The sequence below is a fragment of the Felis catus genome, chromosome A1, assembly GCF_018350175.1.
Source record: "Felis catus isolate Fca126 chromosome A1, F.catus_Fca126_mat1.0, whole genome shotgun sequence".
In the NCBI taxonomy this organism is placed as follows: domain Eukaryota; kingdom Metazoa; phylum Chordata; class Mammalia; order Carnivora; family Felidae; genus Felis; species Felis catus.
This window is the reverse complement of record NC_058368.1, coordinates 100,200,797-100,222,914: the sequence shown is the minus strand read 5'-3', so window position 1 is coordinate 100,222,914 and position 22,118 is coordinate 100,200,797. Positions and strand designations below refer to the sequence as shown.

Here is a 22,118-nt window from a genome sequence, read left to right as displayed (position 1 = left end):
TTCTTTATCCATTCATCACTGGATGGACATTTAGGCTCTTTCCATAATTTGGCTATTGTTGAGAGTGTTGCTATAAGCATTGGGGTACAAGTGACCCTATGCATCAGTACTCCTGTATCCCTTGGGTAAATTCCTAGCAGTGCTACTACTGGGTCATAGGGTAGGTCTATTTTTAATTTTTTGAGGAACCTCCACACTGGTTTCCAGAGTGGCTGCACCAGTTTGCATTCCCACCAACAGTGCAACAGGGTTTTCATTTCTCCACATCCTCTCCGGCATCTATAGTCTCCTGTTTTGTTCATTGTAGCCACTCTGACTGGCATGAGGTGATATCTGAGAGTGGTTTTGATTTGCATTTCCCTTTTTTTTTAATTATGAAATTTATTGATACAGTTGTATTTTAATAGATGTCTTTGGCCTAGCACAAAATGAATTCTAATAGCAATATTTTAACTTCAGGACCTTCTTTTTTGATGAGAGAATTTTTTTTTTTTTGAGAGAGTACATGTTTGGGGCCAAAACTGACTTATTAAATATATACTTTTTCCTGAAAATCAGAAATAAAAAAATTGAAAGTGTAAACATGAACCAGTGGTTCTGAAGAAATTGGTTCACAATCCCCCTTTCCTAGAATTATTTTTTTGGGAACAAAGTTGAATCACATATTTTGCTTCAGGAAAATAAAAACTTATTTTTTCCATGAGCTTTCAAAGGAACAAGAAGGCCATTGTTTTTTGTTGTTGTTGTTATTGTTTTTTTTTAAAGGTTTATTTTTGAGAGAGACAGAGCTCAAGCAGGGGAGGGGCAGAGAGAACTGGAGACACAGAATCCAAAGCAGGCTCTAGACTCTGAGCTGTCAGCACAGAGCCCAAGCCGGGGCTTGAACTCACGAACCGTGAGATGACCTGAACCGAAGTTGGATGCCCAACTGACTGAGACACCCAGGCGTCCCTCTGTATCTCCTCCTTGAAGATCCAATTTTCAGCTCCATAAGGCACTTCTTCAAAGTTTCTAGGTTCTGATAACCTAGAAAAACACAGCCACAGGAGAGATGACAGAAGAAGAAAAAGAAAGAAAGAAAGAAAGAAAGAAAGAAAGAAAGAAAGAAAGAAAGAAAGAAAGAAAAACACAAACAGGCAATAAATCTCTTCCTTTGATACTTCAGCCCTAGGAATGGTAGCTGTTGCCTCCTTCATTTAGTAGCATTCTCTTTTTACCCTGCTGGTTACTACCTATAACAACTTCATTCCTGGTTAACAATCTTTTTATGAAATTCTAGTTAAATAAGTGGTATGGTTTCTGTCTCCTGACTGATATAACCACCCTTAGAATATAAGTAATAAAAATCTGTGATATTCAAGCTGCACATTACCTCAGGATTGCAGCTAATATAAACTCAAATGAGTTCTTTCATAGCATCTCAGAAAATCATACGGTATGCATCTTAACATCCAATCCTCAACTTATTCAGACCACTGAAAACCTATTTTTGTAATGGTTCCACCATCATTGTGCTTCAAGAGCTAGAACATGTTTGCTTTTCCATTTGTGACTAACAGAATTAAACCAAAAGAAGAAATTCGCCATTTAGGCATTTTTCTTCATTTTATATGATAATCTTCAGCAGCTGACTGCCCAGCCATAAGGCCAGCACTGCCACATAGGGAGTCGCATTACAGTGACCCCACTCATAGATGAAAGACGACCAGCTGACTCGGATTCTCTGCACTTCCTTCTGTGTAGCATCTGGGCCAGTAGCACATGCAGTCCTCAATAATTCTCACGTGAATGACAAAAGATTCTAAGGTGAGAGCCACTGGGAACTGGGGGTGGACTGTTTTGGGAAAGACAGAAGCAGCACCGGAAAGGTGAAAAATGAAACCACTTTCAGAAAAGCTATTTAGCCTGAGGTTTATAGGGCTTTAAGGGAATCTGGCTGTCCACGTGGGCATTTCCAGGCTGATTTTGAATAGTTAATGAAAATTTACCCTTCCTTGTCTTTCCTTCACTGTGAAGCATTTTCAACCAAGAAGTAAGTTTCTTCACCTTCATTCAGTCTAATTATCAGGTGTAGACATAATAGTCTATGGTGTTGGGAAAGCTATGCAAACAGAAAATGGGAGAAATACACTCTTTACACTTCTAAGTAGAGCCTTTGGTAAGGACATTTTATGTTGTTAAGGCTCATAATATCACCCTATGAAGGCTATTGTTAGATTGAGCCTGTAATTTTCACTCTATATTGAGTTTCCAAATCACAGAGTACTCGAGTCACAAATGCCACACAGGTATGACCATGTAATTGTAGTATTGTCATTTGGAGTGGTAGAGAACTGGTTATGGAAACCATCAGTCTCATCACATTAGAATCCTATCATGTATAGAAATTCAAAGGGTAGGCAAAAAAAAAAAAAAGGGGGGGAGGGGGAGTCAGGCTGTGGAATATTAGACAAATATACAAACCATCTTTTCTGAAATTTGGAGTATTTCTATTCTATTCCAAATAGCTCTTTATCAAGACTTTTAAAAAGGGTTGATAGGCCAAATCCAGCCCACAGATAAGTTCCTTTTGACCTGCTTAGAGTTAAAAATGTTTGAACTGGGTGCAATTGTTTTAAAATTGGGAGATGTCACACAAATCAGGATTTTGGTTTCCTTTGAGAAAGTGGAAGATCTGGCCATACAGAGTCCACATTCCAATGTGGCAACAACCAATATAAACATATGGAATAAAGGCCATGCCTATAGGTCAGACAGCTAGTTTTCACTCTTCCAAAGTTTCTCGTCAGCCCCTTGATTTATTTATTTGCAGTTCATTCTTGATTCTCAAAGGCATTTGACTTCCTGACCATTTGTGATCCTTGCTATAAAATGTCCCTTTCCCCTGTCTTCCTCCTCAACTAAATGTTTGAAAATCCCTTCAAGGAGCACTTGTTCTCAGTCAACTGGGAATCCAGTTGAAGTCTCCTCTATAGGAGATATTTGCTAAAAACATGACATATTTATTGGTAAAAATTCAGAAACAAAGCTTCATAATGACAGCAGAGAGAGGCGGAAAGATTTATTTCTAAGAGAGAAGGGAATATCCAAAGGGAAAAGAAAGAACCAGTGACCTGAGGAGGAATTTTCAAACATTATTGGAGGGTCATAGGAAATGATGCATCTACTTTCAGAGAGAAAAAAAAAAAATCAAGCAGCCAGTGTTTAGATCAGCCACAGGAGAGATGATAGAAGAAGAAAAAGAGAGAAAGAAAGAAAGAAAGAAAGAAAGAAAGAAAGAAAGAAAGAAAGAAAGAAAGACACAAACAGGCAATAAATGTGTTTGGAGACCATCTGAACTTTTTGGAGGCACTCCCATAATTACTTAGTTACCATTGATATAATAAGAGCTACTCTTCTGCTTAAGCCAACGATTCTTGATTTACCGTTAAATGATTCCTCAGATGAAGAATGTTGGATGGCTTCAGTTATTAATCTAAAGAAAGAATCAGTCAAAAGAACATCAACAAGCCATTAACAATATATTGCTGGATTTCCAAGATTTGGGCTGGAAATATGTCCTAAGAGAATTATGCTTCCTTGTGCAGATTACAGAATCTGGCACACTTTTTCTTTCTGACAAACTGGCCTTTTTGTCAAGTACCACCTATAAATTAGTTTGAACTGAAAATGTTTAAGAACGGCATGGCAATTCCTTCTCAACCTAGAATGAGATATCAGATATCCATCAAGGGTCTCAAGTTGATGTATCATGATAAAACAGTGGGGGGAAACGACAGATACCATTTTATTATTTAAAAATTGCAACTAGATGCACGTGTCATGTTGCTCCTGTCATGTGATATGTTTGCACAGAGTTCCCACTGTCTTCATGTACATGATTTATTGTCTCGGTGTGCTACCTCAGTGTGGTATCTTTGGCCCACACTTACAAGCCACAGAGTGGTAGTATCAGAAGGGTAGTCACTGGATTCAGTGGGTCCAGGTGGAAATAAGCACAAAGAAGAACACAGCTGGCTTTGAAAGGAGGTACTTGGCCAGGGGAGTTTGGCCGATGAGAGATGGGCTTCACTGTATCCTGGAGGAACCTTTTCTTAACCACATCACCCATTGACCAGACAACAGGCAACAGCCTTAGCACCACCCACCTCCGGGAGGTCGGTGCCTCCCAGAGCCTGGCTGACACTTAAATTGATCGTCATTACCATTCATTGCAGACATCAACACCCTTTGTCAATGCTCTCTCCACCCAAAGCTATTTCTGAGGAAAGTCCCTGGGAAGAATGTCAAAAACAGGGCCGAGCCCAGGAGGCAGGCTGGGTTTCTGCTGTGTGTGTCATGAATGCGCCTCTATTTTCTGATATGCTCAGCATGACTTCCCTGGTGATGCCTCTGGAGACCCAGGGATTTATGTACAGGCTCAAGGCTGTTTCTGAACGTGGGTTCTTTGTTGCTGTTCTCCCCGCATTTCCCATCCTCCTATGTAAATAAGTCATCAAAAAGCTATTGTTGGTCAATTTGACATCTCTGACTCACGAACAAAGCACTCTTTCACAGGCCAGATGGTTTGAGATCCCTGATGGTTCAGCCCTTCATACAACAACCTTTCATTGCTCAGGAATCTTACATGGGATATCCCCTGTTGAAGGAAACCACTAGAAGGCGTCTCCTGGTGTCTAAGAGGAACTTGTCCATCCTCTCTGTTCCCAGAGCCCAGGCCAATCATGAAATGTGGTGACAGCTCTTTATTTGCAAACCTTCTTAGCTTGTAGTTTACTTTTGTTGGTGGTTTAAAATTTACTGAAAGCCTTCTTCCACCCACACCCAGTAGTAACTATCAGACAGTAAGAAGGTCAGTGTATCAACTGCTTTATTTTGTTGTCCTTTAGTGAACAAAACGAAGACCATTGAAGATCAGAAATATCAGCATATTTGATTAGAAGAGTTCAATTTAGGGGCACCTGTGATGAGGGAGCATAAGGCAAGCTGAGGGCAAAGCACAAGCTATCACCTTCCCCCGCCCCCACTCCCTGTTCGATATCTATGATATTTCTCAAGCACTCCTGGCTGCCCAAGAACAAAGGAAAGGAAAGAAAACAAATGGTTAAACTGATAGAGATCACAGTCATGCAGGACACAAGTCTCCATGAGTTTACAAATGTCTTAATGAATTACAAGAAAAAGGCAACGTTATCAATAGCCTAATCTCCAGAAACCTGTAGATTCAGTTTCCTGGAGCCCTAATGTCATCCTCCCCTCTATAGTGATGTGGGGAACAAAGGCAAGAAGGAAATGGCAGGTAAAATGAAATTTCTTTATAACACGCAGCCCACTGACAAATACTTGAGGCAAATACAAAGTAGAATATTTCTCCAGGAACCCCCTACTGTCATAATGTAAATGCCTTACTAGAGGGAAAACAACCTTAGCTTGACAATATCAAGGGCTCAGGTATCTTAGAAGTCATCTTTAGCATATCAAAGTCCCACTTTTGCCTCCGTTTTGCCTTTATCTCCCCCAGCTCCATAGCATATCACCAGTCTATCTTCACCACCGCAGGGCAGCTCCTTCCACTCACAGGTCCTGTCCCCGTGCTTTAATAAAATCACCTTTTTGCACCAAAGATGTCTCAAGAATTCTTTATCGGCGATCGGTTCTGGATCCCCACCATTCCAAAACCTCATTACCTGGGTGGCTCAGTCAGTTAAGCATCTGACTCTTGACTTCGGCTCAGGTAGTGATCTCACAGGTTCATGAGATCAAGCCCTGCTTGGGGCTCTGCACTGACAGCATGCAGCCTGCTTGGGATTCTCTCTCTCTCTCTCTCTCTCTCTCTCTCTCTCTCTCTCTCTCTCTCAAAACAAAGAAACAAACATTTAAAGAAAAAAGTAAAAAGAAGAGTTCAATTTAAAGTCAACTCTGTGGATGTTGATTTTTCCTCTTTCTTGTGTTTTCAACAAGCTCTTTCCCCACCTTCTGTGCTTTCTTACCTTTTCTTTGATTGCTTCCACTGTCTGTCTGTCTCCACTTTAAGTCTGGAAGAACAATCCAACACAATAAAGAGAAGGTGCTGTTGGGTAGGGTGTCCCGTGGTTGACGCCACTGCTAATTTGCTCTGGAGACATGACTCAATGCTTACCACTACAAGATTGTGGCTTATATTTTCATTCTATTATATTCTGGAGAAAGCAGGATTAGAAATGATAAGCCCGATATAATCAGACAAGTCCTCAAAAGTGGAAATCCTTTCCCTTAAAGAGTTTGGACAACCAAAGAAGAAAGCACCCCTTCTGGCCAAGGTTGACTTCAACCCGGAAAAAAGAAGCTATGTGGCCAAAGAATGTGTGTGGCCTCTAGAAGCTGGGAGACCAAGGAGACACAAGGTCTCCAAAAAGGGCTCCCCAAAATGAACACAGCTTGGCAACACTTGTTGGACTTCTGACATATGGAACTATGAGATAGTGAATGTGGGTTGTTTTAGCCTGCTAATTTTATTTTATTTTGCTGCAGCAGTAACAGAAAACTAAAGCACCACAACAGAAAGAGATCAGCATTGTGAATGCAGACTTCTGCAAAAATGTTGCTTCCCCTAATTTTGCCTGCACCATGACCCAGAACCTTAATAGTCAGTTCAGAGTCACCCAGCTCTAGTCTCCACTGGAAACAGCCCTGGGGGGGATTCTATCCCGGGGGCCATAAGATGCCCCACGTGGTCCTCTAGAATGAGAATTATAATCCAGTTCACTCTATGGTAACAAAGGCATAAATATTCACATAACATTAGACAGCAGAGTCCAGTGTCTCTTTGTACCTCTGGTGAGGACCCTCAACCAGTGTGACTGGTTGTGAAATAATCTTATCAGATTTGGCATTCTCTACAGCTTTCCTGTCCACATGCCAAGCTTGTTCTCCCCTTTTCTCTTTGACTGTATTCTTTGTCTTGGCCTCTGCATGTTTTTATATCAGGTAGAGTCTTTACTGACTGTTTTCTTCAGAAAGTGCTCATGGCTGACTGGCTCCATTTCTTGTTAAGGGAGTGCTGTGTACATGATTAGGGTTCCCTTCTCTCTTTTTAATGGTGTTGTCAGGACCACAACCAGTCTTCTCAAATAATTGGACCTTTCCTAGCTGGAAAGGTCACTACCAGTTTGGATTCTGAGCTGAAAAGCCATTTCTGTTTTGCAGAGTGATTTCCTATTGCGAATTGTAGGGTATCAGATTATGCCACATTGGCATATGGATTATTTTGAGGTGAAGGCAACTGGGAAGAAGCAGATATAAGGGAAGCAATCTGCCCTCCCTCTCTTTGCCTAAAAGCAGGACATAAATTTGTAAGGATGTCTCTCTTTTCCAAACCAGGAAGGGCAGAACTCATCAAAGACAACTCTAGACTCTTGTCAGCTCAGAGGCTAGCGTCAAGAGGAAGATATGTAACAACATCACTAAATAGCCTGTATCTTCCATTAGTTTCCCCCATATTTTACCTTCCTATAGTTTGTTGCCTCTAAAAGCCTAAATCCCTTTTTCTTTGTCTTGTCACTTCACCACAAATTTATCATTCTTTTTTAAGTTTCTTTATAGATTTCAAACTCTGACCAGCCGGAGAGTTACTCATCACTGAGTCTTCTCGTGTGGATGTGGAATGTGCATGTTAATATACTTTGTTTTTATCTTGTTAACCTATCTTTTGTCAGTGTATTTTGCAGTCCCCGTCACTGAGCCAAAAAAGGTAGAGAAACTTTTTCCTCCCCTACAGAGCCCTAGCTCAAAAAAGGATTCCCCAACATGCTGCACCAATGACACTTTCTGTGTAACCCCATTAAATGGCATCAATAGTTCATGGCCATTATGGGTTAGCCATTTAAAACCCAGTGTATATGTACTACATAAACATGAGAAAAGCAAAAACGAAATTTGGAATATACAAACAGCCCAAGAACATTGGAGATACTGCCTGTAGTGCTCAGAAAAAAAGAGGTAGATTTGATTTTAATACAGAGGTGAGACTATTTTGTCAATAATTGACTCATATTTGGAACTTCTCTACTGGTAGAAGAGGGTCACACCAGGAAAAGCACTGCAGTAACATGATGTAGTCACCCAAAATATGGGACATCCCCTCATGTTTTCCGGGCTGTGTGCTCCTTACAAAGAAGACCTACTCAGTAAATTAGCCTCAGAGGTGTTGCTTAATGCAGTGGTGAACAACCATTGGTCTGCTTTATCCTTGTGTCCCCAGACCTTAGTTGTGGCCATATAATCTGCTGCTGAACCAGGTCTCCCTCAGTCTACATTGATGTGATTGACTATTTGAATCTAATTGTAGAAGTTTACATTTTCCTAGGTGTATTTCACCCCATTTGGTTTGATCACATTGTGATTCTTTAAAATGTATTTTGTTATCTCGATGTTAAGAATTAATGTTAATGTTAGGTCTGAAGATGACATGATGATTATACTTTTTTTTAATTTTTTATTTTTGTTAAAAAAAATTTTTTTTAATGTTTATTCTTGAGACAGAGAGAGACAGAGCATGAACGGGGGAGGGTCAGAGAGAGGGAGACAAAGAATCTGAAGCAGGCTCCAGGCTCTGAGCTGTCAGCCAGAGCCCGACACAGGGCTCAAACTCACCAGGAAGCCCTGATGATTTTATTATTAACTGCTATTTCTATTAAGATAATTACAGATTCACAGGCAGTTTTAAGAAATAATACAGAGATCCCTCCTGCCCTTGTCCGGTTTCTCCCAATGGTAACACTGTACAAAATTATACTATAATATCTCAACCAGAATATTGATATCGATACAATCCACTTTTATCTGTGTTCATCAACTACATGTGTGTGTATTAAGCTCTATACAATTTTACCACCTACGAACATATGCACCTACAGCCAAGATACTGAACAGTTTCAACATTACATATGATCTCTCCTGTTACCAATTTATACTCACCTCTCTCTCTCCCACCATGCCCTCCAAGTCCCCATCTCTTACTCCTAGACATGACTAATCTGTCCTCCATTTCTATAATTTTTCATTTAAAAACGTTCTATAAACAGGATCAAGTCCAAGTGCCTGGGTGGCTCAGCCAGTTAAACATCCAACTTCAGCCAAGGTCATGATCTCAGGTTTGTGAGTTCAAGCCCCATGTTGGGCTCTGTGCTGACAGCTCAGAGCCTGGAACTTGCTTTATATTCTGTGTTTCCCTCTCTCTCTGACCCTCCCCTGCTTGCACTCTGCCTTTCTCTCTCTCTCTCAAAAATAAATAAACATTAGAATTTTTTTTTTTTTTTTTTTTTTTTTAGAATGGATCATGCTGAATGGAACCTTTCGGGGTTGGCTTTTTTCTCTCAGGGCAATTCCCTGCAGATCTATCTAAGTTGCTGTAGGTATCAATAATTAGCTGCTTTTAATGACTGAGTATGATTCTATGGTATGTAGGTACCATAATTTGTTTTACCTGTTCAAGAACATTTGGGGTCATTATAGTTCGGCTATTACAAATAAAGTTACTATGAACATTTGTGCATAAAATAACAATGTCATTTGAGCTGGTTCTTGAAAGAAGGAGAGGATTTAGATAGGAAGGGAAGACAGAAAGACATTTCCAGCTGACAAAGACAGAGGCATATGCAAAGGTGTAGGAATCTAAAACAGTACGATGTGCTTGAAGAATTGTGGGACTTTGGTTTGCAGCGGGACGGACAGGCTATGTATGGCACGTGTGAAGATTTCTGGAGGAAGCGTTTGAGTGTGTGTATGCCTATAAGCAGACGGGTATGTAATTAGGTGTGAGGAGATGTGTGTGTATGGGTGAGTGGGTACATGAGTGTGAGTATGTAGATGAATATTAGCTGGTGGGGGTGTGAGGATGGGTGTCAGCAGATGGGTGGGATTGTACGTGGGTGGGAACGTGGCATGTGAGTGCAGAAACGTGGAGAGCTGATAGTGAGTGTATGTATATGAGTGTGTAGATAGATATGAGTGAATGAGTGTGGGTTTGTACATGGGTACGAGTGAACGGATGTGGTGTATGGATAAAGGAATGGAGAGGTATGATGTGAGTGTAGAGACATATGTGAGTGTGTGAACGGATATGAATTGTTAAGTGTGGTATGTATATGAGAGCACATGTGCGTTTAGATGAGTATGAGTGGTTGGGAAGTGTGGATAGGTGTGAATGGATGCGTGTGTGTAAATGGTTGTGTATATATGAGTTGGTAAATTAATGTGTGTGTGTGTGTGTGTGTGTGTGTGTGTGTGTGTGTGTGTATGTAGATGGGTAGTAAGACGTGGGTGAAAAGGCAGAGGGGAAAAATAATAACAGATTTAAGTAACAGGAAAGGTAATTTGAAAACAAATTATGAAAAGCACTATTGTTAATTTCAGGAAATCTGATTGCCTTATAGGAAACGAGAACCCTTTATAGATTTTCTTATAACACATGCAACACATGATTGAAAAAAGATCTTGAATAACGAAATCTGGAGAATATCAACACTTCATACCTAAGGACTACCCAAAGGAAGTTCTTTAGTTTCCTAAAAGGATTCACCGCAGAATTTTCTCTAAAGGCAAACATTTAGTAGGAAAACAGATCGCTTTGATTTGCAGAATGTGATGTGCACCTAACATTTGAGACTATGTGTAATACACAAAGCCAGTTTTGTAGGTTTCCTCCAATTCTCAAAAAATCTGTTTAATGTTGTTTCAAATAGTTTCCTCCATGTCCCACCTTATGTTACTATGTAGCTGACATATGTCTAAATATTTCTGTTAAAATTCTGTGTGGCCTGGGATCTGGTCACTTAGATCTTAATTTTGCCACTATCACATCTGTGGAAAAAACTTCAAGCTAACTGTGAAATCCACTGGTAAGGTCTTATTTGCTGAACAAAAGAAGAAAAAGTAGCTTATAGCAAAGACTCAAGTAATACTCTGTTAGTCTCCACTCCAAAGTACTTTCTATGTACCCCTCCCATAAATTCAGACCCGGTTGAAATCTAGCTCCAAAATGCTTATCAGTTGTGGAATCTTGGGATATGTAACTTCTCAGTGTCTCAGCCACATCTTATGTTTAGTGGGATAATAACACCTTCCATAGTTATCGTGAGGATTAAAAGTAAGATAAAATGCTTAGCATGAAGTGTGGTAGGTGGTAAGTATGTTATCATAATTGTCACCATATGGCTTTAATGCCTGTCTTCTTCTCCATATTTTCATAAGCTCAGCATGTGAGAAAATGTAATTAGGAGACTAACTATAGATTTTTGAAATCATTCTCCTTTCGCTAAGATATTCTGAGGGATTCCAAAGTTTCTATTCTTCGGCCAACTCAAATCATATTGTGTTCACATTTTATTCAAAGACCTTCCAACCTGCAATCCTGCAAAGGAAAGCAATACTGAAAAGTCAATATAGGAGCACATTCTCTCCCATTATCAAATCAAATCAGTATGAAATATGTGACTCGACTCCCCATCCCCAATCAGGGCAGATTGGAACAGAGCTGGGTGCTGGCCAAAAAGCTGCCAATCTGTAAGCCCACTGACAAGTCTATGAAATGGTGTGGGTATGAAAAGAAGAACGGATCCAATCACATTCCCCTCTTGGGGAAAATAACCGTAATGGTTGCTAAAGCAGAGAGGTCACTGAGAGAGAGTGACATATCACAACAAATTAATGATACCTAAGAGGAAGGCAGAATAAAGGGGACAGGGGTGACTGTGGGTGGAAGAGAGTAGAGTTGGGAACAGGCTGATGACAGGGCACTCGGAGCTGACAGTGCTACGTGGGCACAGAAGACACGTGACGTTCTTTAGTCTTTACATCTTACTCTACGTTTAGAGAATATCTGTGCTCCTGGAATGTCGTGGTATTCCTATCGGATACAAGAAGAAGCTTGGGCCGCCATGTCCCAAATTAGAAGTGAAAACTACATTCAGACGTTATCCCTGTCAACCATGTCAGGTATGAAAGGAAGCAGTCACCTCACAGGTGGAAAAGCGGTGACGAGGTCTGGTTTGCCGAGCCCGACTGTGGACAGGCCTCTCTCTCCACCTTTCTTAAAAAGAGAAGCAGGCTGTGGTCTCTAGTTCTCCTCAGACTTTTCAACAATTCAAGAAAGAGACCAGATGAACGTGGAGCTGAACACCCAATGGGGAAATATCACTCTACTCAGCAGAAATCAAAAGAGCTTGGTTGAGAAGTTATTTCGATTTTCCTCTAGAATTCTGAAACTTTATGAAAAATTGCCTACTAATTATTTTGGTGTCTGGGCCAGAGAACAGATTCTACTCAACTCTCTGGCTAGTAAGTCCCCTGGAACAGGTAGGTCTTGTGCTTCCTGCGGCCTAGTTGTTAGATTCTCCTGTATTTCCAAGCACATGTGTCCTTCTAATAAATGCACCACTGTCTCAGGCACTTGGATGTGGTAAGAAGGCCTGCCTGGACCTGGATTTATTTAATAATTCATTCAGCGCAGAATGCTGCCTCTGGCAGGAGACTCCGGAACAGATATTTTGTGACATAATTTTTGTGTTCCCATCACCACCACCACCAATAACACATTATTCATTAGAGATATTTCAAAATAGCCCTACCCTTCCAGCCATGAATTAGGCTAATTTTTACCGTATGTTTACTTTGATTATGTATGGTTAAGATTTTATGTCAGTGGTACCTGGGTGGCTCAGTCGGTTAAGTGTCTGACTCTAGATTTCAGCTCAGGTCACAATCTCCGTTTTGTGAGTTCGAGCCCCACAGTAGGCTCTGTGCGAACAGTGCAGAGTCTGCTTGGAATTCTCTTTCTCGCTCACTCTCTCTCTGCCCCTCCCTTGCTTGAGCTCTGTCTCTCTCAAAATAAGTAAATTAAAAAAAAAAAGATTTAACATCGCTGAACATAAAGAAAATCCTACTCCCATCAGTCACTTAAAGAAATAGACGCATATCTTTTTATCAAAGTAAGAAGTCTGGAGGTCATCGGAGGCTCAACAAGACCGCTGATGGTCTTGGCTTTTCCCTCAAGGACAAAACTATTGCACTAGTCCTACAGTATTATTTAAATCATGTCATTCTCCTCTCTTCCTACAGAATGGATAGACCAAGCGTAGGGTCCCCAGTCCTAGGGTCTAGGAGAGCTCTTTCCCTATATGGGTTTTCTGTGATGGCTGTGGTTACCCCAGCTCCCAGGAGAACTCCATCAGAGAACTCCATCAGCTTCCGTCCATGGGAGACCATTAAGAGACATCATGAAGACCCTCTTAGTCTCTCCTCTTTTCCCTTTCCTGACTTTGCATGCCCAGAAGTGCTCTCCAGAAAGTCTATTCCACTAAAAGACAAATTAGGCAAATTTGTCATGTGCCTTCTAAGCTTTTTATCTAAAAAGCTTTTCCCTTTTTCTCTGTCTTGAGAACTATGTCGTTACCCTGGATCTCAGGATGGGCAAGTGCAGCTGGGATGTACTTAGCCAAATCCCCATTTGCTTTCAGTGAGCTTTGGCAATTTCTCAGTGCTTTACTTACCGCCCCCCTCCCCCGCCCCCCATCACCACTGTTCTTCCTAGAAGCTTCCATTTAAATGGTTTAAGCTGGTTTTCAATTATTTGTTCATTCCATAGTGTTCCTAGTTTTCTGACTTTTCAAATACTAAGATCTTATAGACCACATTTATACAAAAAGATAGAACAGGCTGACTTATCTCAAGATGCTATGGAGTCAATATTTGAAGATGCAGAGATTTAGAACCTGTCCTGTGTACATCATGCAGAATAATGACGATTTTAGGCTACAAATCTTGGTCCTTTTTGGTTAGTTATAAAATTCCAGTTATAAAACTAACATTGAAATAGATGCCATCACATTAAAGATAATTAAATTGTTGATGAATCACAAAAGACCTTATTTTATTTAGGAAAGCAATGGACAGTGTCCAGTTAAGTAATTTTAGCTGGAACAGTATTCCAACGCTACTTATCAATAAGCTTCTCCTGGGAGTCTCTGTTGAAAATTTATTTGGAAATTTCTTGTCCCCCAGAAATATGGTAATAGCTAAAATAATTAAACTCCACTTGACATAGTATTTGACATAGGAAACAGGCTATGAAGAGGAAAATATGGTTTTAATTTTTGTTGATCAAAATGTCATGTGTTTCATATATAGGATGGTTCACTTGGAACTGAGTAGGTAAAGCAATCCAAGATTTATCTTACTCTAATGTTGCATAAGCATTTGGTATTTTTGAGGGAAAATGCCATGAAATGATTCAAGTAATGTAAACTTTAATTTCTTATTACACATTTATGATTTTAAAATGATCCATAATGTAAATAGTTTTTCACACATTAAATATACATATTTCTGTCTTTCCAATGAACATATATACTTGCTTAACAAGAGGTTGGAATTTTATTAGCTATATTTATTATCACATCACTGAGCACTGTGCTTCCAAATGCTCACACACAAGAACATAGACACACACGTACACACACGCACACACATCTCTACACATATTCTTTCTAGGTCAGAGAATATATTGAGAATCATTGTCAGAATCTTCACTTAGCAGTGAATCCATGCCAGGATCCATCTAACACTTATTTGGTAATGATATGCTGGACTGTAACCAGGTCAGATGGTACTAATAAGGACAATTATTGGCTGGAAATTGAATTCTGACTCCATCTCCAATTGTTTATTTCTTCTCCCATCCTCATTACTTCTCAGTTTGTTCTTTGTTCATTTCACAGTAATTCTACTAAAATAACCTTTGATTGTATCTTTTGCATTGGAGGAAGTCCCAGTGGTGGGGAGTTCAGGCTGAAATGATCACGAGGGTGTTTTCCTTTGCCCCAGCTCTCCAACTAGGTTCTCGATCTTAGTGTGGACTTGCATGGGCTATAAGGGGTCGGGGAGAAGAGAGCAAGAGGAAGGGTAAAAGGCACGACCTTAGTAGGCACTAGAACAACATTTAGCATTTCTTTATTCCCCGTATGATCGTCTAATAATGATTTGGCAGAAAAATAAACATCGTTTCCCACTCTGCTCATTTTCTTACACTTTCTGCTCACTTTCTCGCCTCCTATTGTCTCTCTCTGCCTTTTACATCTTCATGCACCTCCTTTCCTACATTCTTTTACACCAGTGTCACATCAAAGTTCTACCCCTTGGATACTGGATAACCCTTTGTGAGATTATATTAATTCACATGGAAATATTTCCACATCTCTCGTCGATATGGCTAGGTATTAAGTTCACTGCCAGTCAGGTGAACGGATGTGCCTCAGTGGCAATGGGTCAGTAGTTGGTGAACAGCGGTAGTTGGTGAACAACCACCCTGTGCTTCTATTTTTCAGAACAGTCATATTCGACTCCTTAAATCACAAAACAGATCCTAAACCTCTCTAGATTGAATGTTCCATGGTTGTCCCACTACTCTCAAGACAAATTCCAAACTCTTGGCCGCGAAGACGCTCTGTGACCTGGTTGTTCTTGAAGTCTCTGATTGGTCTCTCTTTACTCTCTCCTGCCAGTGCTGGCTTTATCCATGCTCACCTTTCAGGTGCTCAAAGGATCCAAACTCCTTCTCACTCCAGGGTAGGTTAGGGGAGGGATTGGAAAGGGGCATTGCACATCCTCTTGCAAATGTCTGGAATCTTCCCCCAGTTCTTTGTAAAGTTTTCTCACATTTTCTCTATTTACATATTGTCAATTCAAAGAGATCCTTCCTGAGGCACTTGGGTGGCTCAGTCAGGTAAGCATCGACTTCGGCTCAGGTCATTTGTTCAAGCCCCGCATCGGGCTCTCTGCTGTCAGTGCAGAGCCTGCTTCAGATCCTCTGTTCCCCTCTCTCTGCCCCTGCCTTGCTCGCATGCTGTCTCTCTCTCTCTTTTAAAAAGAAATAAGCTTAAAAGAAAAACAGGGGCGCCTGGGTGGCTCAGTTGGTTAAACGTCTAACTTTGGCTTAGGGTATGATCTTGTGATTCGGGAGTTCAAGCCCTGCATTGGGCTCTGTGCTGACAGCTCAGAGCCTGGAGCCTGCTTCAGATTCTGTGTCTCCTCTCTCTCTGCCCCTCCCCCACTCACCCTCTGTCTCTCTCTCTTTCTCTCTCAAATATAAATATTTTAAAAAATTTAAGTAAAAACAAAACAAAAAACAAAGAGATCCTTCCTGACCACACCTTTTCCAATAATTTTTCTCTCTTTTGCAAACACACATACTGACACACACATGCACACCCCCCTACATGCAGAGATACACATGAGCACATACATGCATATACATACACACAGAATACACATGCATGCACACGTGTACCTCTGCCCCCATCTTCGACACAGATACCACCATAGTGACATTGTTCTTTATTTTCTTCACAGCACTTAGTATATTTTTGTCTTATTTACTTGTATAGTCTTTGTCTCCTTCACTTGAATGTAAACTCCAAGACATTAGGGACTTGTTTTCTCCCTACACAGTTATATTCCTAGCGCTAGGCACATAGTAGGTGCCAACCAAATAAACTGAATGCTGAACGGGCTGAATGAAATTAGCTTGATTTTATATTAAAACTTTAAAATAAAATTTTAAACAAAAGCAAACCTATTTAAATAGAGGGGTGAAAATACAATTAACAGGAACTTTGGAAAGGAAGGGCTAACAGCCAGCTTTGTGGTATTTTCTCAAGTCTTGGAGATACCTGGGCCTCTAAACCTTGTTCCTTGTAATCCTCAAGGAATTAGGAATTGGTATTCTAGCTTTAGAAGTATAACTCTACCGAATCCAAGGGAAATGAGAATCCAGCCAAGGACTATGTACTGGACCAAGCCCTCATGGCAAAGACTATTTCTTAACTAATGAGCAACAACATCGATGGCTCGGATCTTCCCCCAAGAATGGAGATAGACATATACATAAATAGATATATATATATATAGATAGATAGATAGATAGATAGACAGAGCTGATATATGACTAGCGAGATCAGGTACTGGGTGCTGTATGATTAGGCAGAAAGCTGAAGAAAGATCTGACAATTTGGCTTTCCTGAGTTGAGCTCATTTATATGTGGTCTCTCTTGATCACATGCATTCTGAGTGCAGATGACTTTCAAACTTTAATTATTCTCCTTGGAAGTCATATTTCTTTAGAAGAGAATTACGGACTATGGGGCACTCAGAGGAAGAAAAGTTCCAAAGCCAACTGTTTAAAAGCCAGAGGCCTTTAAAGGCCAATGTATGAAATTGGAAGGTATTTCATCAGAAATGAAGATTAGACAAGGGTCAGAAAACTACAGCTCACTAGCCAAATTTGGACAGCTGTCTACTTCTTTTTGTAAATAAGGGTTACTGGACCAGAGTCATGCTTATTCATTTACGTGTTTAACTTTGGCTCTGTTTGCCCCACAACTGCAGAGCATATGGCCTAAAAGGCCTGAATTATTTACTATCTGGGCATTTAATAGGAAAACTTTGAGCACTCCTGAATTAGAGCATACAAATGAGACTCCATTTTATTTTAACAGTGAAACATCCAACCATGAATCAGTGTGAATTCACAGAAGAGCACTCAGTGCAGCCAGAACTCTACCAAGTTCTGCTTGTGTAGGACTGCATCAGACTCCTTGTAGCATCTTCTCTCAAAAAAACCTCTCACCCACACTGCACTCTGGACGTTCTATTTGCAGCTTGCCATTGCTTTCCACCTCTCAAGAGCTTGCTTCCCGTACATTCTCCCTCCCTGCTGCCCCAACATGGTGTGTGTTATGTGTAGTGCCATACTTGTATGCTATGATATTTAGGAAATGCTGCTGTGTTTTTAAGACTCCACAGGAGGGTCGCCTGGGTGGATCAGTTGGTTGGGTAACCGACTTCGGCTCAGGTCATGATCTCACAGCTCATGAGTTTGAGCCCCACGTTGGGCTCTGTGCTGACAGCTTGGAACCTGGAGCCTGCTTCGGATTCTGTGTCTCCCTCTCTCTGTCTGTCCCCTGCTCACAGACTGTCTCTCTCTGACTCTCACGAAAATAAACATCAAAAAAAAAAAAAAAAAAAGACCCCACAGGAATCATCACCTGCTTCCTCAGGAAGGGTGTTCTGGAACTGTTTGCATTCTTCACTACTTACAGTTTTGTTTTGTTTTGCTTTGTTTTTTAGAATTGCATATATTCTTGAAAATCTTTCACTCACCAGAGAAGCTGGGGAAATTATTTAGACGATATTACATAGAGCTGTATTAAGGTCCAGTCTGCAAAGAAATTTCTCTTAGAAATCATATATGAAATTCTAATTCTAAAATAAGCTGAAAAATGCAAATGACAGAAATGAGAGCTTACAATCTGAGGCTCAGAGGAATGGATATATTTTGACAGTGACAGCACATCTGGAAAACCTGAGGAAATGATGTACCTTTGTAAACACTTGAGTGTTGATACTTTTCTGTCAATTCATAGGAATGTATGAAGACATTTAATCTGATGTTTATTTTACCAAAGATTTTTTTCTCTGTAATTATAATTATAAATATGCTGTTAAATAGGCAATAGAGTGGAGATTATAAATAATGCTTCCTTGCAAAATTTATGAACTTATGAAATATTCTCCTTCCATCTTTTCTTGTCCAAAACAGTGCCTGGAATATAGTAGACACTCAACAAATTATTGAATGAATGAATGAAAATTAAGGTCATGAATCATTTGGTATAAATGCATTGGAAAAAAAATCTATATTTGTCTGGGATTATCATTCTTGAAAACATTTCTGACTGGATATTTTTTGGTGTTTTTTTTTTTGTTAAAGAATCACTTAAAATCAGATTATTTCCAAAGGAAACATTTGTACAGCATGCAAGAAAAAAATGTCTAACCTAATTCAAACTCCTGTGCATAGTTCCACTGGCAAGAAGTCATGGAAGGACTCCACTTGTATATTTGTTTTTAGTATGTGCTGCACTGCTTATAAGCCAAGAGGAGCTGGCTTATTAAAAATTAACAATGCCAATAAAGACAGATAAATGGGCTCATGTAACAGAAGAGAGTCAATAAATATATGGTTGGTTCACATATGCAGTCAATTGATTTTTGACAAAGATGCTAAGGCAATTTATGGAGGGAGGAAAATCTTTTAAACAAAAGGTGGTGGAACATTTGGATACATGTCAGAGAAAAGCTAATATCAGCTCTTTACTTTTACCACACATGAAACTTAAAATGGCTCAGAGAACTAAATATAAAAATTATAATATATGAAACGTACAAGTATAAAAGCTATAAAGCTTCTAGAAGAAAGCAATTAGGAGAATATCTTCATGACCTTGATAGATACAAAGATTTCTTAGACAAAACATAGAAGAGCACTAAACTTAAAAGAAACAGCATTCAAAGTTTTCTTTCATATAAATTAGAAACTTCTGCTCTTTAAAAACCACCATTAAGAAAGTTAAAAGCCAAGCTACAGATTGGAAAGAAATGTTTATGAGACATGTATGTGAAAAGGATTTATATCACATATATATGATATATATACACACACATACATAACATATGTACATGTATCTATGAACAAATTTATATCACATATGTATGATATATATACACACACATACATAATATATGTACATGTATCTATGAACAAATTTCAAACAACCCAATTTTTTTTTTTTTTAAATTTTTTTTTTTTCAACGTTTATTTATTTTTTTTGGGACAGAGAGAGACAGAGCATGAACGGGGGAGGGGCAGAGAGAGAGGGAGACACAGAATCGGAAACAGGCTCCAGGCTCTGAGCCGTCAGCCCAGAGCCTGACGTGGGGCTCGAACTCACGGACCGCGAGATCGTGACCTGGCTGAAGTCGGACGCTTAACCGACTGCGCCACCCAGGCGCCCCCAAACAACCCAATTTTTAAAAATGGGCGAAAGCTTTGAACAAACTCTGCACAACAGAAAAAGTATAAATAGTCCATACGTTCATGAAGTAAATTCAACATCATTAACTGTCAGTCATTAGCAAATTGCAAACTAAAACCAGAAATACTACACAATAGGATGGCTAAAATTAGAAAGGTTGCTAACACTAAGTGTTAGTGTTAATGGTAAACGGAAATACCAGAACTCCCTTACATGCTTGGGATGGCTTGTGAAATACATAAAGACTCTGGAGGACAGTTTGGCAGAATCTCACAAAGTTGAGCCTATACCTACTTACTGACATGGACATTTGTCCCTAAATAATTACCCAAGAGAAGTGAAAACATATGTCCACAAAAGACATGTACAAATGTTTAAAGCAGCTTCTGCTCTTAATGGTGAAAAATTTAAGAAACCACACAAGTGTACGTCGACAAGTAAGCAAGTAAACAAATTATGGAATATTCACACAGCAGAGTATTACCCTGCAATATTACCCTATAATATTACCCTAAAATATTACATGAAACCCTAGAACGGGCAAAGCTGATCTGCAAGTGGCAGAAAATAGATTGGTGATTGCTCACAGGTAGACAGATGGGTGGGTGGAGACTGCACTACAAACATTAATGGACGTGTTCTCATACTGATATAATTGGTGGGTGGATGGATGTAATCATTTGTCACAACTCCTCAAACTGTGTACTTAAAATGTGCACATATTACTGGATGTGAGTTACACATTGGTAAAGATGGTATAAACAAGAAAGGAAGTCTCTAAAAGGAACAAAGAACGCGAACTTAATAAAAGCAAAATACCAGTCTCCAACCAAGCTCACGTAAAAATGTTCAGCTTCATTAGTCGGGGAAACGCAAATGATAACCACAGCGACATATCATTTCCCCATTATAAAATTAAACATACATCTACTTCAATTTCTATCCTAGGTCTGAACCTAAGAAACAGGAGAATATATGTCTACCAAAACACTTGTGCGAGAATGGATATAGCAACTTTAGTTATAGGAAACCCAAGCTAGAAATAAGCCAAATATTAACGAATAGGAGAATAGGTAAACAAATGCGGAATAATCCTATAATGTATTAACATTCCCCTATAAAAAGAATTGAACCAGTAATATACATAGAAATATGAAATGATCTCAAAAACATTCCACTGAGTCTAAGAAGTTAGATTCAAGAATACACACTGTGTGAGTGTATTCATATGAAGTTCATGGACAGCCAAATCATTCTCTAGTGATAGATATCAGAACATGGGTGCTCACAGAAAGATGACTGACTGGAAAGGATATGAAGAAACTTTCTGGGGGATAGAAATGTCCTATTTCTTGATTAAGGTGATGGTTTACATGGTTATATATATATATATATATATATATATATATATATATATATATATATATTTGTTGAACCCACTGACTTTGGAACTTGAATTTAAGAACTTAAGATTAGTTACATTTCTCCATGTACATTTCATCTCAATAAAAAAATCTGCCAAATCAGTTGAGTAACTATAGCCTTTATCACCCCTTTTTCTTTCAAGGATAATTTGGTTAATACACATATAATCCTAGATTAACATAAAACGTATTTTTTCTACCTTTCTTTGAAGAAAATTATTTTTAAATAATTACAGGTTTAAATACTATTATTGCTTCCAATGGAATTTGGTTCTCTTTTAGCCACTAAAATCTGTAATCCATAGCCAGTATCATCCAATAAAGTAAAATGATATTTGTTATTTTGTGTAGCAGTACTTGGTTTTTTTTATTCAATGATTAATTATTTTATTTTAGATTCCTTTTCCCTAGTGAGAAAGTATTTGCTTTTTCACTAGAGAATGAATAACAGTGAGTATAACAGTGAGACAGAAGTGGAGATCAGGATTACCTAAAATAAGAATCTATTATTAGTTGAAAGGTATGGTTGGAGACTGATTGATTTGTTAGACAACAGAGAAAAAGCATGCCTTCCCAGAGAGAGCCTCACCTTGTAATATTCGTTTTCACCTTTCTACTGTGGCTTTTAGCACGGCCAGCTGAGCCCCTCAGGGAGGGGGTTGGTGGAAATGGGCAGAATTAGCTCCAGGATTCACATTCCCTCTTGCAAGAATTCTTACAGTGTGTGCGGCTGCTTGAAAGGGGAGCCCCAGCCTTTGTCGCCTAGAGGTATCCTGGCAACCTGTCA

The 22,118-nt window shown here is 39.5% G+C and overlaps 1 protein-coding gene across 3 annotated transcripts in view; it reads right to left on the bottom strand.

Annotated features, from left to right (window-relative positions):
* Nucleotides 1–22,118, bottom strand: part of LOC105260510 (zinc finger protein 474) — a 93,587-nt gene that overhangs the window by 45,977 nt on the left and 25,492 nt on the right. Inside the window, exons 1-2 of one of the 3 annotated variants that reach the window (XM_045058124.1) lie at nt 21,921–22,105; nt 5,991–6,035 (exon numbers count right to left, since the gene is read on the bottom strand). The gene's annotated coding sequence lies outside the window, so the exon portion shown is untranslated. Of the gene's footprint in view, nt 1–5,990; nt 6,036–21,920; nt 22,113–22,118 lie in introns of those variants that run through there. The other 2 variants (XM_045058121.1, XM_045058127.1) reach the window with 2 other exon arrangements.